This window comes from Phyllobates terribilis, unplaced genomic scaffold, assembly GCF_046119375.1.
Source record: "Phyllobates terribilis strain yellow unplaced genomic scaffold, ASM4611937v1 Scaffold_4__5_contigs__length_816908805, whole genome shotgun sequence".
Classification (NCBI taxonomy): domain Eukaryota; kingdom Metazoa; phylum Chordata; class Amphibia; order Anura; family Dendrobatidae; genus Phyllobates; species Phyllobates terribilis.
In genome coordinates, this window is record NW_027362764.1 from 144,355,158 (window position 1) to 144,367,486 (window position 12,329).

The following is a 12,329-nucleotide window of genomic DNA, read 5'->3' on the forward strand; positions in this document are numbered from 1 at the left end:
AACTGAATATATTTTTTTTCTGCATCTACCTCTGAAAAAATATTTGGGCTTCTAGCTGTGTGTAGGACTTGTTCTATTAGTCCATCTATACTGACCTCCATCAGGTTGCAAACTGAATACAATTTTTTTCTGCATCTACCTCTGAAAAAATATTTGGGCTTCTAGCTGTGTGTGGGACATGTTCTATTAGTCCATCTATATTGACCTCCATCAGGTTGCAAACTGAATATAATTTTTTGTCTGCATCTAGCTCTGAAAAAATATTTGGCCTTCTAGCAGTGTGTGGGACTTTCTCTATTAGTCCATCTATACTGACCTCCATCAGGTTGCAAACTGAATATATTTTTTTTCTGCATCTACCTCTGAAAAAATATTGGGCTTCTAGCTGTGTGTGGGACTTGTTCTATTAATCCATCTATACAGACCTCCATCAGGTTGCAAACTGAATATAATTTTTTTCTGCATCTACCTCTGAAAAAATATTTGGGCTTCTAGTTGTGTGTGGGACTTGTTCTATTAATCCATCTATACAGACCTCCATCAGGTTGCAAACTGAATATAATTTTTTTCTGCATCTAGCTCTGAAAAAATATTTGGCCTTCTAGCAGTGTGTGGGACTTCTCTATTAGTCCATCTATACTGACCTCCATCAGGTTGCAAATTAAAAATAATTTTTTGTCTGCATCTAGCTCTGAAAAAATATTTGGCCTTCTAGCAGTGTGTGGGACTTTCTCTATTACTCCTTCTATACTGACCTCCATCAGGTTGCAAATTCAAAATAATTTTTTGTCTGCATCTAGCTCTGAAAAAAAATTTGGCCTTCTGGCAGTGTGTGGGACTTTCTCTATTAGTCCATCTATACTGACCTCCATCAGGCTGCAAATTAAAAATAATTTTTATCTGCATCTACCTCTGAAAAAATATTTGGCCTTCTAGCTGTGTGTGGGACTTGTTCTATTAGTCCATCTATACTGACCTCCATCAGGTTGCAAACTGAATATAATTTTTTTCTGCATCTAGCTCTGAAAAAATATTTGGCCTTCTAGCAGTGTGTGGGACTTTCTCTATTAGTCCATCTATACTGACCTCCATCAGGTTGCAAATTAAAAATAATTTATATCTGCATCTAGCTCTGAAAAATATTTGGCCTTCTAGCAGTGTGTGGGACTTTCTCTATTAGTCCATCTATACTGACCTCCATCAGGTTGCAAATTAAAAATAATTTTTTGTCTGCATCCAGCTCTGAAAAAATATTTGGCCTTCTAGCAGTGTGTGGGACTTTCTCTATTAGTCCATCTATACTGACCTCCATCAGGTTGCAAACTGAATATATTTTTTTTCTGCATCTACCTCTGAAAAAATATTTGGGCTTCTAGCTGTGTGTAGGACTTGTTCTATTAGTCCATCTATACTGACCTCCATCAGGTTGCAAACTGAATACAATTTTTTTCTGCATCTACCTCTGAAAAAATATTTGGGCTTCTAGCTGTGTTTGGGACTTGTTCTATTAGTCCATCTATACTGACCTCCATCAGGTTGCAAATTGAATATTATTTTTTTCTGCATCTAACCCAGCCAATAGTTTGGCCTAATACCACAGTTTGGCCACTCAGCTCTGCTCGGTTCCCATCCATTGTTTTTTTGTGCAAACAACTCCAGAGTTGTGAATTAGTTAACCACCAAAATGAGTGGAAAAAGGCGTGCTGCTGGTGGAAAGGGGAATAGGCGTGTTGGGAAGGGGAAAAAAGGTTGTGTCCGTGGGGTAGGTGTTAAAGCAACAGTAACATCTGCAGAAGAAAGACCATCTTCCAGCCAAACTAAAATGTCTACTTCTTTTAGCGGACAATTTGATAAGATCCCTTTCTTACGGCCACGCCAATCGCTACAAATTCCAGATGAGGCACTAAAACAGCAGGTGCTTCAACGGATATCAAGTGCTCCTTTAAGTGGGCTCTCCTCCACATCAACTTCAACATCACAAATACTCCAGTCCTCAAAGGTGTCACCCCAATCGCACTTGCTTCCTCACAGCTCCCAAATCTCCAGCTGCTCGTCTGAGTATGAGGTAGAACAGATGGTTAAGTCTGCAGAGCTGTTTACTCGTACTATAGCCTGGGAATCAGAGGTCGACTCCAGCGCTTCTGTGAATCCAGACGAGGAAATGATCTGCACTGATGCCCAGAATCTTTATGAGTCGGATCCAGGACCAGACGCAGAAGGTTCTGACTAGAGATGAGCGTTGTTCTACTCGAACTGTTCGCCAATCTCAAATTTGAGCTGTTTTGGGCGGTGTTCGAGCCGTTCGGCGAACACGAACAATTTGAGAAAAATTCGGCTGTTCGAAGTTATGTTCGATAACTGTTCGTGCACCAAAATCATAACTGGATTTTTTCTCAATAATGATGAAAATTAATGTTAATACGCAGTTTGAGTGTACAGCGGGGTGGGGGGAGGGGCAGGGGATGGATCTCTGCAGGAACAATGAAGATCTCCATTTTTTTTTCTCTTTCCCGCATTTACAATGGGGAGGTTCAATCTGTCAGCCTATCAGCAGCGCACACACGGAGCGAAGTGCTTTTTTTCACACAAGCAAGGGCATGTGTCATTGGCAGTGTATGTCACATGTCCTTGCCCTATAAGACCAAGCCATTTTCCCCGTCGCCACCATTTTCTCACTGCTGCAGCTGCGTGTTAGACGGCACCGCTGTTGCTGTGTGCGCTATACCTTGTTAATTTCAAGCCAATTTTCGCACAAATATACAGATAGCTTGGGAGTAGGGAATAGTTGTGATTGCAGTCCTTTTAAGGACTAGGTTACAGCATTTCCTCCGACTTTTATCAGGCAGGTCTGTGCTCTTAAATAGATAGGTTGTGGGAGTAAAGACTAATTGTAATTGGAGTCCTTTTCAGGACTAGGTTACATCAGTTCCTATCAGTTTTTGCCAGGCAGGTCTGTGCCAGTGCTGTGCAAGTTTTTTTCACAGCATTTGGCTGAATCTAGCAAAGCTAATCCTTTTTGGCCTATTGCAGAGTGTGTTAGTCAGTGGAGTAGCCTATCTGTGTTGCAAGATATACCACCTGTGTATAGAATACCAATTTTTTTACTGCACCTAGTGAAGTAAAATCTTTTGGGCATAGCATCATTCTATTAGTCCATCTATACTGACCTCCATCAGGTTGCAAACTGAATCTAATTTTTTTCTGCATCTACCTCTGAAAAAATATTGGGCTTCTAGCTGTGTGTGGGACTTGTTGTATTAGTCCATCTATACTGACCTCCATCAGGTTGCAAACTGAATATATTTTTTTCTGCATCTACCTCTGAAAAAATATTGGGCTTCTAGCTGTGTGTGGGACTTGTTGTATTAGTCCATCTATACTGACCTCCATCAGGTTGCAAACTGAATATAATTTTTTTCTGCATCTAGCTCTGAAAAAATATTTGGCCTTCTAGTAGTGTGTCGGACTTTCTCTATTAGTCCATCTATACTGACCTCCATCAGGTTGCAAATTAAAAATAATTTTTATCTGCATTTACAGTACCTCTGAAAAAATATTTGGCCTTCTAGCAGTGTGTCGGACTTTCTCTATTAGTCCATCTATACTGACCTCCATCAGGTTGCAAATTCAAAATAATTTTTATCTGCATCTACAGTACCTCTGAAAAAATATTTGGGATTCTAGCTGTGTGTGGGACTTGTTGTATTAGTCCATCTATACTGACCTCCATCAGGTTGCAAACTGAATATATTTTTTTCTGCATCTACCTCTGAAAAAATATTGGGCTTCTAGCTGTGTGTGGGTCTTGTTCTATTAATCCATCTATACAGACCTCCATCAGGTTGCAAACTGAATATAATTTTTTTCTGCATCTAGCTCTGAAAAAATATTTGGCCTTCTAGCAGTGTGTCGGACTTTCTCTATTAGTCCATCTATACTGACCTCCATCAGGTTGCAAATTCAAAATAATTTTTATCTGCATCTACAGTACCTCTGAAAAAATATTTGGGCTTCTAGCTGTGTGTGGGACTTGTTGTATTAGTCCATCTATACTGACCTCCATCAGGTTGCAAATTGAATATAATTTTTTTCTGCATCTAACCCAGCCAATAGTTTTGGCCTAATACCACAGTTTGGCCACTCAGCTCTGCTCGGTTACCATCCATTGTTTTTTTGTGCAAACAACTCCAGAGTTGTGAATTAGTTAACCACCAAAATGAGTGGAAAAAGGCCTGCTGCTGGTGGAAAGGGGAATAGGCGTGTTGGGAAGGGGAAAAAAGGTTGTGTCCGTGGGGTAGGTGTTAAAGCAACAGTAACATCTGCAGAAGAAAGACCATCTTCCAGCCAAACTAAAATGTCTACTTCTTTTAGCGGACAATGTGATAAGATCCCTTTCTTACGGCCACGCCAATCGCTACAAATTCCAGATGAGGCACAAAAACAGCAGGTGCTTCAACGGATATCAAGTGCTCCTTTAAGTGGGCTCTCCTCCACATCAACTTCAACATCACAAATACTCCAGTCCTCAAAGGTGTCACCCAAATCGCACTTGCTTCCTCACAGCTCCCAAATCTCCAGCTGCCCGTCTGAGTATGAGGTAGAACAGATGGTTGAGTCTGCAGAGCTGTTTACTCATACTATAGCCTGGGAATCAGAGGTCGACTCCAGCGCTTCTGTGAATCCAGACGAGGAAATGATCTGCACTGATGCCCAGAATCTTTATGAGTCGGATCCAGGACAAGACGCAGAAGGTTCTGACCATAATGTAGACCCTCATTCCCAAACTGTAACTCCTGTTGGTGGAGACAATGAGGAAGACGATGATAAGACTCAAATACCTGATTGGAGCGACAACTTTAGTTTTTTGTCAGGGCAGGAACAGGTTGGCTCTGAGGACGACGGGTGTGATAACACACAGGGTGATGATGATGAGGTTGGAGATCCCACTTACTGTCAACCCACAGTCAGCCAAGAGATGAGGTCAGCAGAGGAGGTGGAGGAAGATGCTAGTGACGACGAGGTCAGGTTGCGCCTTCCTGGACAGAGACGTAGTACTGGAAGCACGTCAACAACTGCATCCTCAAACACAACTCTGCCTCTCACCACAAGTCGTGGTGGCTCTTCAGGTCACATGGGTGCTAAGCCTTGCATAGCCTGGGCATTTTTTCAGATCGATAAAGATGACCCAACTCGTGTTATCTGTAACATTTGTCAGCAAAAGCTAAGTAGAGGCCAAAAAATACATAGTTTGAGTACTTCATGCATGAACCGGCACATGGACATGAAGCATAAGTTGCAGTGGGAAGCTCAGTGTGCTACAATGCGGCCTAGCCGGCCGGGCCAACCACCGTCTGCCATATCTTGTGCATCCGCGGCCTCTTCATCCTCTGTGACTGGGGGGACAGCAGTCACACCTGTTTTGGGGCGCAGACCTGCCACCTCTTTACCCGCAACAGCCAGCGTGATTGGCAGGTCATCATTTTCTTTGGAGGTGGTAACACCAGCTGGTGTTGAGCGCTGTCCGACATCGATAGCACCACCTTTGGATCAAGGCAACCTAACATGTCCGCCTGCATCTTCCTCACAGACCGGCAGTTTGCCGGGGACACCCTTATCAACCCCGTCTAAGCACAATAGCCAGCCCTCCGTCCCTCAGATGTGGACAAGTAAAAGACCATTTCCTCCTAGCCATGAGAAAGCTAAGAGGTTGAATTTCACCATCTGCAAGCTCTTGGCTACAGAAATGCTGCCTTTCCGCCTGGTGGACACAGAGGATTTTCGAGACCTTATGTCCGTCGCAGTGCCCCAGTACCAGATGCCCAGTCAGCACTACTTCTCAAAGAAAGGTGTGCCTGCGCTCCACCAGCATGTCGCACACAACATCACCGCTTCTTTGAGAAACTCTGTGTGTGACAGGGTGCATTTCACCACAGACACTTGGACGAGTAGGCATGGACAGGGGCGTTACATGTCGCTGACTGGGCACTGGGTAACTATGGTGACAGCAGGACAAGGGGCTGCTGTCCAAGTCTTGCCGTCCCCACGAGTTGTGCGTCAATCCTCTTTATGTCAAAGTTCCTCCACTGCTTCTGCCTCCTCAACCTCCTCTCGGTCTTCCACCTGCACCCAAAGCCTGTCTGGTCATGCCACAAGCTTTCTAACTGCGCAGAAGGGATCCTGCACACCTCCTTACTATGCTGGCAGTAGGGCTCAACGTCATCAGGCAGTTTTTATTTTGAAATGTCTGGGAAATGTGAGTCACACAGCTGAGGAGTTGTAGTCAGCTCTGGAGAACCAATTTCATGAATGGTTGTCTCCACTGGACCTGAAACCAGGGAAGGCCGTGTGCGACATTGCTGCAAACCTGGGTGCGGCCCTTCGCCGGGGCAATGTCACACACGTGCCTTGTATGGCTCACGTGTTGAACCTGGTTGTCCAGCAATTTTTAGCCCACTATCCCAGACTAGATGGCCTTCTGCAGAGGGCACGGTCGCTGTGTGCTCACTTCCGCCGTTCGCATCCCGCAGCTCAGCGACTTACATCTCTACAGAAGTCGTTGGGCCTGCCACTTCACCGGCTAAAATGCGATGTGCTTACCCGGTGGAATTCAACTCTGCACATGTTGCAGCGACTGTGGCAGCACCGACAAGCCCTGGTGCAATACGTTCTGACGTATAGCCTGGGCCAACGAGATTCAGAGGTGGGGCAAATCACGCTGGAGGAGTGGTCTCAGACCAGGGACCTATGCACCCTTCTGCACAGTTTTGAAATGGCGACGAAGATGTTTAGTGCTGACGATGCCATTATCAGCATGACTATTCCGGTGATTTACATGCTGGAGCACATGTTAAACAGAATTCGGAGTCAGGTGGTGGCACAAGAGGAGGTGGAGGAAGTAGAGGAGGAGGAGTTGTATGCGGAAGGGCTAACATCTGCAAGGTCCAGACGGTCGGCAGCACCAAGGCGGCAGGCATGTGAGGGTGGGGGAGATGGTTTTACCAGGGCGCATGGTAGCAGCCAAACTAGTCAGGAAGGTGCAGGAGCCCAGGAAGAAGTGGAGGACGAACTGATGGAAGACTCATCAGATGAGGGAGACCTTGATCACATTTCTGTTGTGCGAGGTTGGGGGGAGAGGACAGAGAAAGGAAGCATGATTGTTACCTCGCCACCAACACAACAGGGACTTGGTGCTCCTGGATGCGCAACACACATGAGTGCCTTCTTGCTGCACTACCTGCAACATGACCCTCGAATTGTGAGAATTAGAAATAATCCTGACTACTGGGTTGCCACACTGTTAGATCCCCGGTACAAAAGTAAATTTGCAGAAATTATTCCTGCCATAGAAAGGGATGCACACATGCAGGAGTATCAGCAGAGACTGTTGCAGAATCTTACATGTGCTTTTCCACAAAATACCAGTGGTGCACGTAGTGAATCTCACAGTTCCAACTTGCCAACCGTGGGACCGTCAAGTGTTCAGCACTCAAACCGTAACAGAACCACAGTATCTGCTGGTAACATCAATTTTGCGGAATCATTTCACCACTTTTTTAGCCCATCCTTTGCAAGGCCACAGGAGACAAGAAGTCTGACACATAGTCAACGCCTAGAGACGATGGTACAGGAGTATCTCCAAGTAAACATTGAAGCCACGACTGTGTCACTGGACCCTTGCTCTTTTTGGGCTTCCAATCTGGATAAATGGCCGGAGCTAGCCACTTACGCCTTGGAGATCTTGTCATGCCCCGCAGCCAGCGTTCTGTCTGAACGTGCTTTCAGCGCTGCTGGTGGTGTGCTGACAGATAAGCGCACGCGGCTCTCCACTGATAATGTAGACAGACTCACGTTCATAAAGATGAACAAATCATGGATCCGAAACGACTTTTCTACCCCTGTGTCATCCTGGGGAGAGTAAAAGCTTGATGATTGGTTAAAATCACCCTACCAACCGTTTTAAGCTTTCAAATTACTAATCATGTTTATCTGTATCTTGACTGGAAAATAATTTGGGCTTTGTAGCAGTGTGCAGCACTGATCCTATTAGGCCATCTATAATAAGCTCCACCAGATTTAAAATTAAAAATAATTTTTAGCTGCATCTAGCCCGGAAAATAATTTTGGGGCTCCGAGATGCGCAAGACACATAAGTGCCTTCTTGCTGCACTACCTGCAGCATGACCCTCATATTGTCAGAATTCGAAGTAATCATGACTACTGGGTTGCCACACTCTTAGATCCCCCAAACTTTTCGATCAACCTTTTCATTTTAATAAAGACCAAAAAAATGGTCATTTTTGAAATTATAAGCATTAGCAGGTTGTTAGAAACTGAAATCAAACAGTTTTCAACTCAAAACTTTATTGTAGGTGATGTTACATTTTCACATAGGACCCCTTGTTCGAAAGGAGCTTCTGAACTCTCTCGTCCATTGAATTTGTCAGGTTTTGGATGGTTTCTGCTTCAATTGTTTTGCATGAGGACAGAATACCCTCCCAGAGCTGTTGCTTAGATGTGAACTGCCTCCCGCCATCATAGACACTCCTTTTAATGATGCTCCAAAGGTTCTGAATGGGGTAGAGGTCAGGGGAGCATGGGGGTCACACCATAAGTTTGTCCCCTTTTATGCCCATATCAGCCAGAGATGCAGATGTTTTATGTGCAGCATGAGATGGTGCATTATCATGCAGAAAAATGATCTTGCTGTGAAATACACGGTTCTTCTTCTTGAACCATGGCAGGAAGTGCTGTTTGAGAAAATCCACATACATTATGGAGTTCATCTTTAGTGCCTTCAGGGATCCTAAAGGGGCCGACAATCTCTCTCCCCATGATTCCAGCCGAAAACATTACTCCACCTCCTCCTTGTTGGCGCTGTAGCCGTGTTTGCGTGGGGTGTCCATCAACCAGCCATCCTCCACTCCATCCATCTGGACCATCGAGCGCTGCACGGCACTCATCCGTGAACAAAACAGTTTTGAAATCAGTCTTCATGTAATGTTTGGCCCACTGGAGCCGTTTCTGCTTGTGTGAAGTGGATAGAGGAGGTCGACAGGATGGCGTATGCACAGCTGCAAACCTCTGAAGGACCCTGCATCTTGTTGTTCGGGGGACGTTGGAGGCACCAGCAGCTTCAAAAACTTGTCTGCTGCTATGACAAGGCATTCTTGCCGCTGCTCTTTTAACCTGACGTAATTGCCTGTAGGAAAGAGTCCTCAATTTGCCCTTATCAGCACGCACACGTGTGTACTGTGAATCAGCTACATACTTCTTGATTGCCAAGACACTTCATCCTGATCATCGCACAATGTTGATTGTAGTCATGCCTTGACCTAAACACTCCACAATTTGTTGCTTCTCAGCAGCCGACACATCCTTTTTCTTTCCCATTTTGGCAGAAAATGTAGGCTGCTTAATAATGTGAGACAGCCTTCTTAAGTAGTCTTGCCTTTCATTGGACACACCTGCCAAACTAATTAGCACAGGTGTCTGCAATTGCTTACAGTGATATAAAGAGCCCTGACACACATCACCATCAATGAGTTTAACTGACAAACAAACAAATTCTTCCCTTATCACTCCTAAACACTTTTTGCATAATAATTTGGAACGCAGTGTACATGTGCTTTTCCACAAAACATCAGTGGTTCACGTAGTGAATCTTACAGTTCTAACTTGCCAACCGTGGTCTGTATGGAATTGTTCAATAAAGGGCCCAAAATTAAGATAACATAGATGGGAGAGGTCTCTATGAATAGGAATTCCTAAGTATTTGATACCCTGTGAGGGCCAGGCAAAGGGAAAGTTGGATTGGATGGAATCCTATATGGATTTGGGGAGGGAGACATCGAGGGCCTCAGACTTCGCTGCATTGATTTTAAAATTTTACCATGTAACAAAGTGATCTATTTCAGCCATAACAACAGGGATGGATATATGTGATTGAGTGATATATACTAGGACATCATCAGCAAATAGAGAGCAGTTTTACTCGGTGCCTCCCATCTCAATCCACCTAATATTGGGGTTATGGCGAATTGATGAGAGCAGGTGCTCCGTCACTAGGATGTATAAGAGAGGGGACAGAGGACATCCCTGCCTTGTCCCATTGGTGATTGTGAAAGGTGATGAAAATGTTCTGACGCACCCCCTGGGCCTTGGGACACCTGGAGCCGGACCCTTTTTGGTGGATGCTGGTGGTTGTAGTCTTCGTGGCGGCGACCCGGTTCCATGGCTCAGGGCGGTCAAACCAGTGGCGGAACTATTTATGTGGTTTTGATGTTTAAATGTCCGACTACGCCACCCGTGGATTGCGGTCAGAGTGAACCGCCGCGACAGGGCAGACCGCTGAGGCTGGTGTTGTGGGTGCAGCAGAGCGTAGCATAACTCCCCACGGGAGGAGTATAGCCTCAGGGCAGTGTATGCGGAGGATGGGGGTGATGGTGCAGGGCAGCAGCAGTAACGACACGGAGTCAGTGATGCAGTCCAGGGCCTTTACTCACAGTTCTTATTATCCAGACCACGTCTGCAGGTAACGGCTGCCCACGTCGTACTGTGCTCACCAGGTGAGGGGCTCAGACAATTTACAGATAACTTTGGAGCACTTCACAGGACCCCCTTTGTGTGTCCTTTGTCTGGCCTTTCTTACCAACACTTCTGTCCGGCTGCCTCGGGCCTCCTCTTGGTAAACTTGGCGCCAGTTTCCCTGACCCTATGTGGTGCCTTCCTAGCGGGTGTAGCGAGGGGCTGCGCCACATAAAATGTCAGAGCCTCCGGTTTCTAGCTGAGGGTCGTTTCCTGCCTCCACTAGTTCGGGGACCGGTCTCCCCCTTTGGCCTGACCCCTTCACGCAGGTGGATTCGGGCGTGCGGTGGCGACTCGCCCGTCCGCACCCCTGGGATCCCTTCATTCCTCGTTCCTGGAGCCTTCTCCGCTCCTCTTCCTTCCTTCTCCCTCTTGCAGGCCTGGGCCTTTGTTACTAGGCCCGCCTCCGGAGCAGAGCTCATGCAGAGCCCCTGCTCCCTGCCACTTCTGCTCAGACTTCTCTGCACTGAACTAAGATGGTGCCCACCTTTTATACTCCCTTCTCAATGCACCCAGGAACTGCTTCCTCCCTGCTCCTGCACTACAGGGTTCCCCTTCCTCAGTGTTCCCTCCCCCCACTCCAGCCAGGGACAGGGACTGTCGTGCCCATCTCAGGGGCATATTGGTCGCCCTGCCCCACGGCAATGTGGTGTAATGCATGCAGGTGTCGGGTCCTGATCCACACTCCATCCTTACCTGAGAGTGAGATATCACACCTCTGGGTGAGGTGCAATACGTCTGTAGCAACCGAGCCCTCAGGGTGCTACAGTTCCATTTATCTTCAGCCTAGGTGACGTATTGCGATACAGGGCCGTGATTTTGGCTATAAAAGGGTCCCCTAGACCCCTACCCCAAGCTTTTTAAGAGAATCATATATGGCGTGCCAGGAGACTCTATGGAATGCTTTCTCAGCATCCAACGAGAGTATCTAATTACAAATTTTTAACTGCATCTAGCCCAGGAAATACTTTGTGCCTAGTAGCAGTGTCTGCTAGTCAGCGGATTATCCCGGCTGTTAAGCAAGCTACACCACCTGTAGTTTAGACACTTAATTTTTTCAAAGGAAATGCTTCGGGACCATGGGATACTTAGTGAAGAGCATCAGGAGGCACCCCAAGGCATAGGGGCTGGGACTGGCAGTAGGATGCCTTGCGGTGGACAGCCGAGCTCGATCCTTATAAAAGCTTTTTAACTGCAGCAGCTTTAGTGGACGCTACTGGAGCTGGAATTACCGCGGCTGCTGGCATGAGACTTGCCCTCCAATAGATCCTTGTAAATTTATTTAAAGTGTATTCATTCAAATTAGAGAGACAATTTAAATTAAAAAGCTTAGAGCTGCCTCCACCACAGGGGGGCTCGCTCGACCCACCAGCGGACAGGCACCAGTATTGGGAGAGGGGGGCTGGCCGTCAGGGTTCACCGTGGCTCTGGCACAAACCCGGCGACACGGAGGTGGCACGGGCAGGAGCGGACTGGCCGTGTCGGCTTCTCACTTTTTGGATTTTAGAAGGGCATGACATGCCAATATCTGTGTCTCCCCCTCCTTTTACTCCTCCACCTCTTTTATTTTCGCATGACTATATGTACTTGTCACTTTTCCATGTGTTAGTTATGTCTTCTGAGCAGTTTGTCAGCTTTTGGACACCTTTGAAGGTGTTTTCTATGTGTTTCTATGTGTTTTTGTTTGCCTGCCATTGGTTTTAACGGTGTTCGAAGGTGTTCAACGAACAGTTCGACGAACAGTT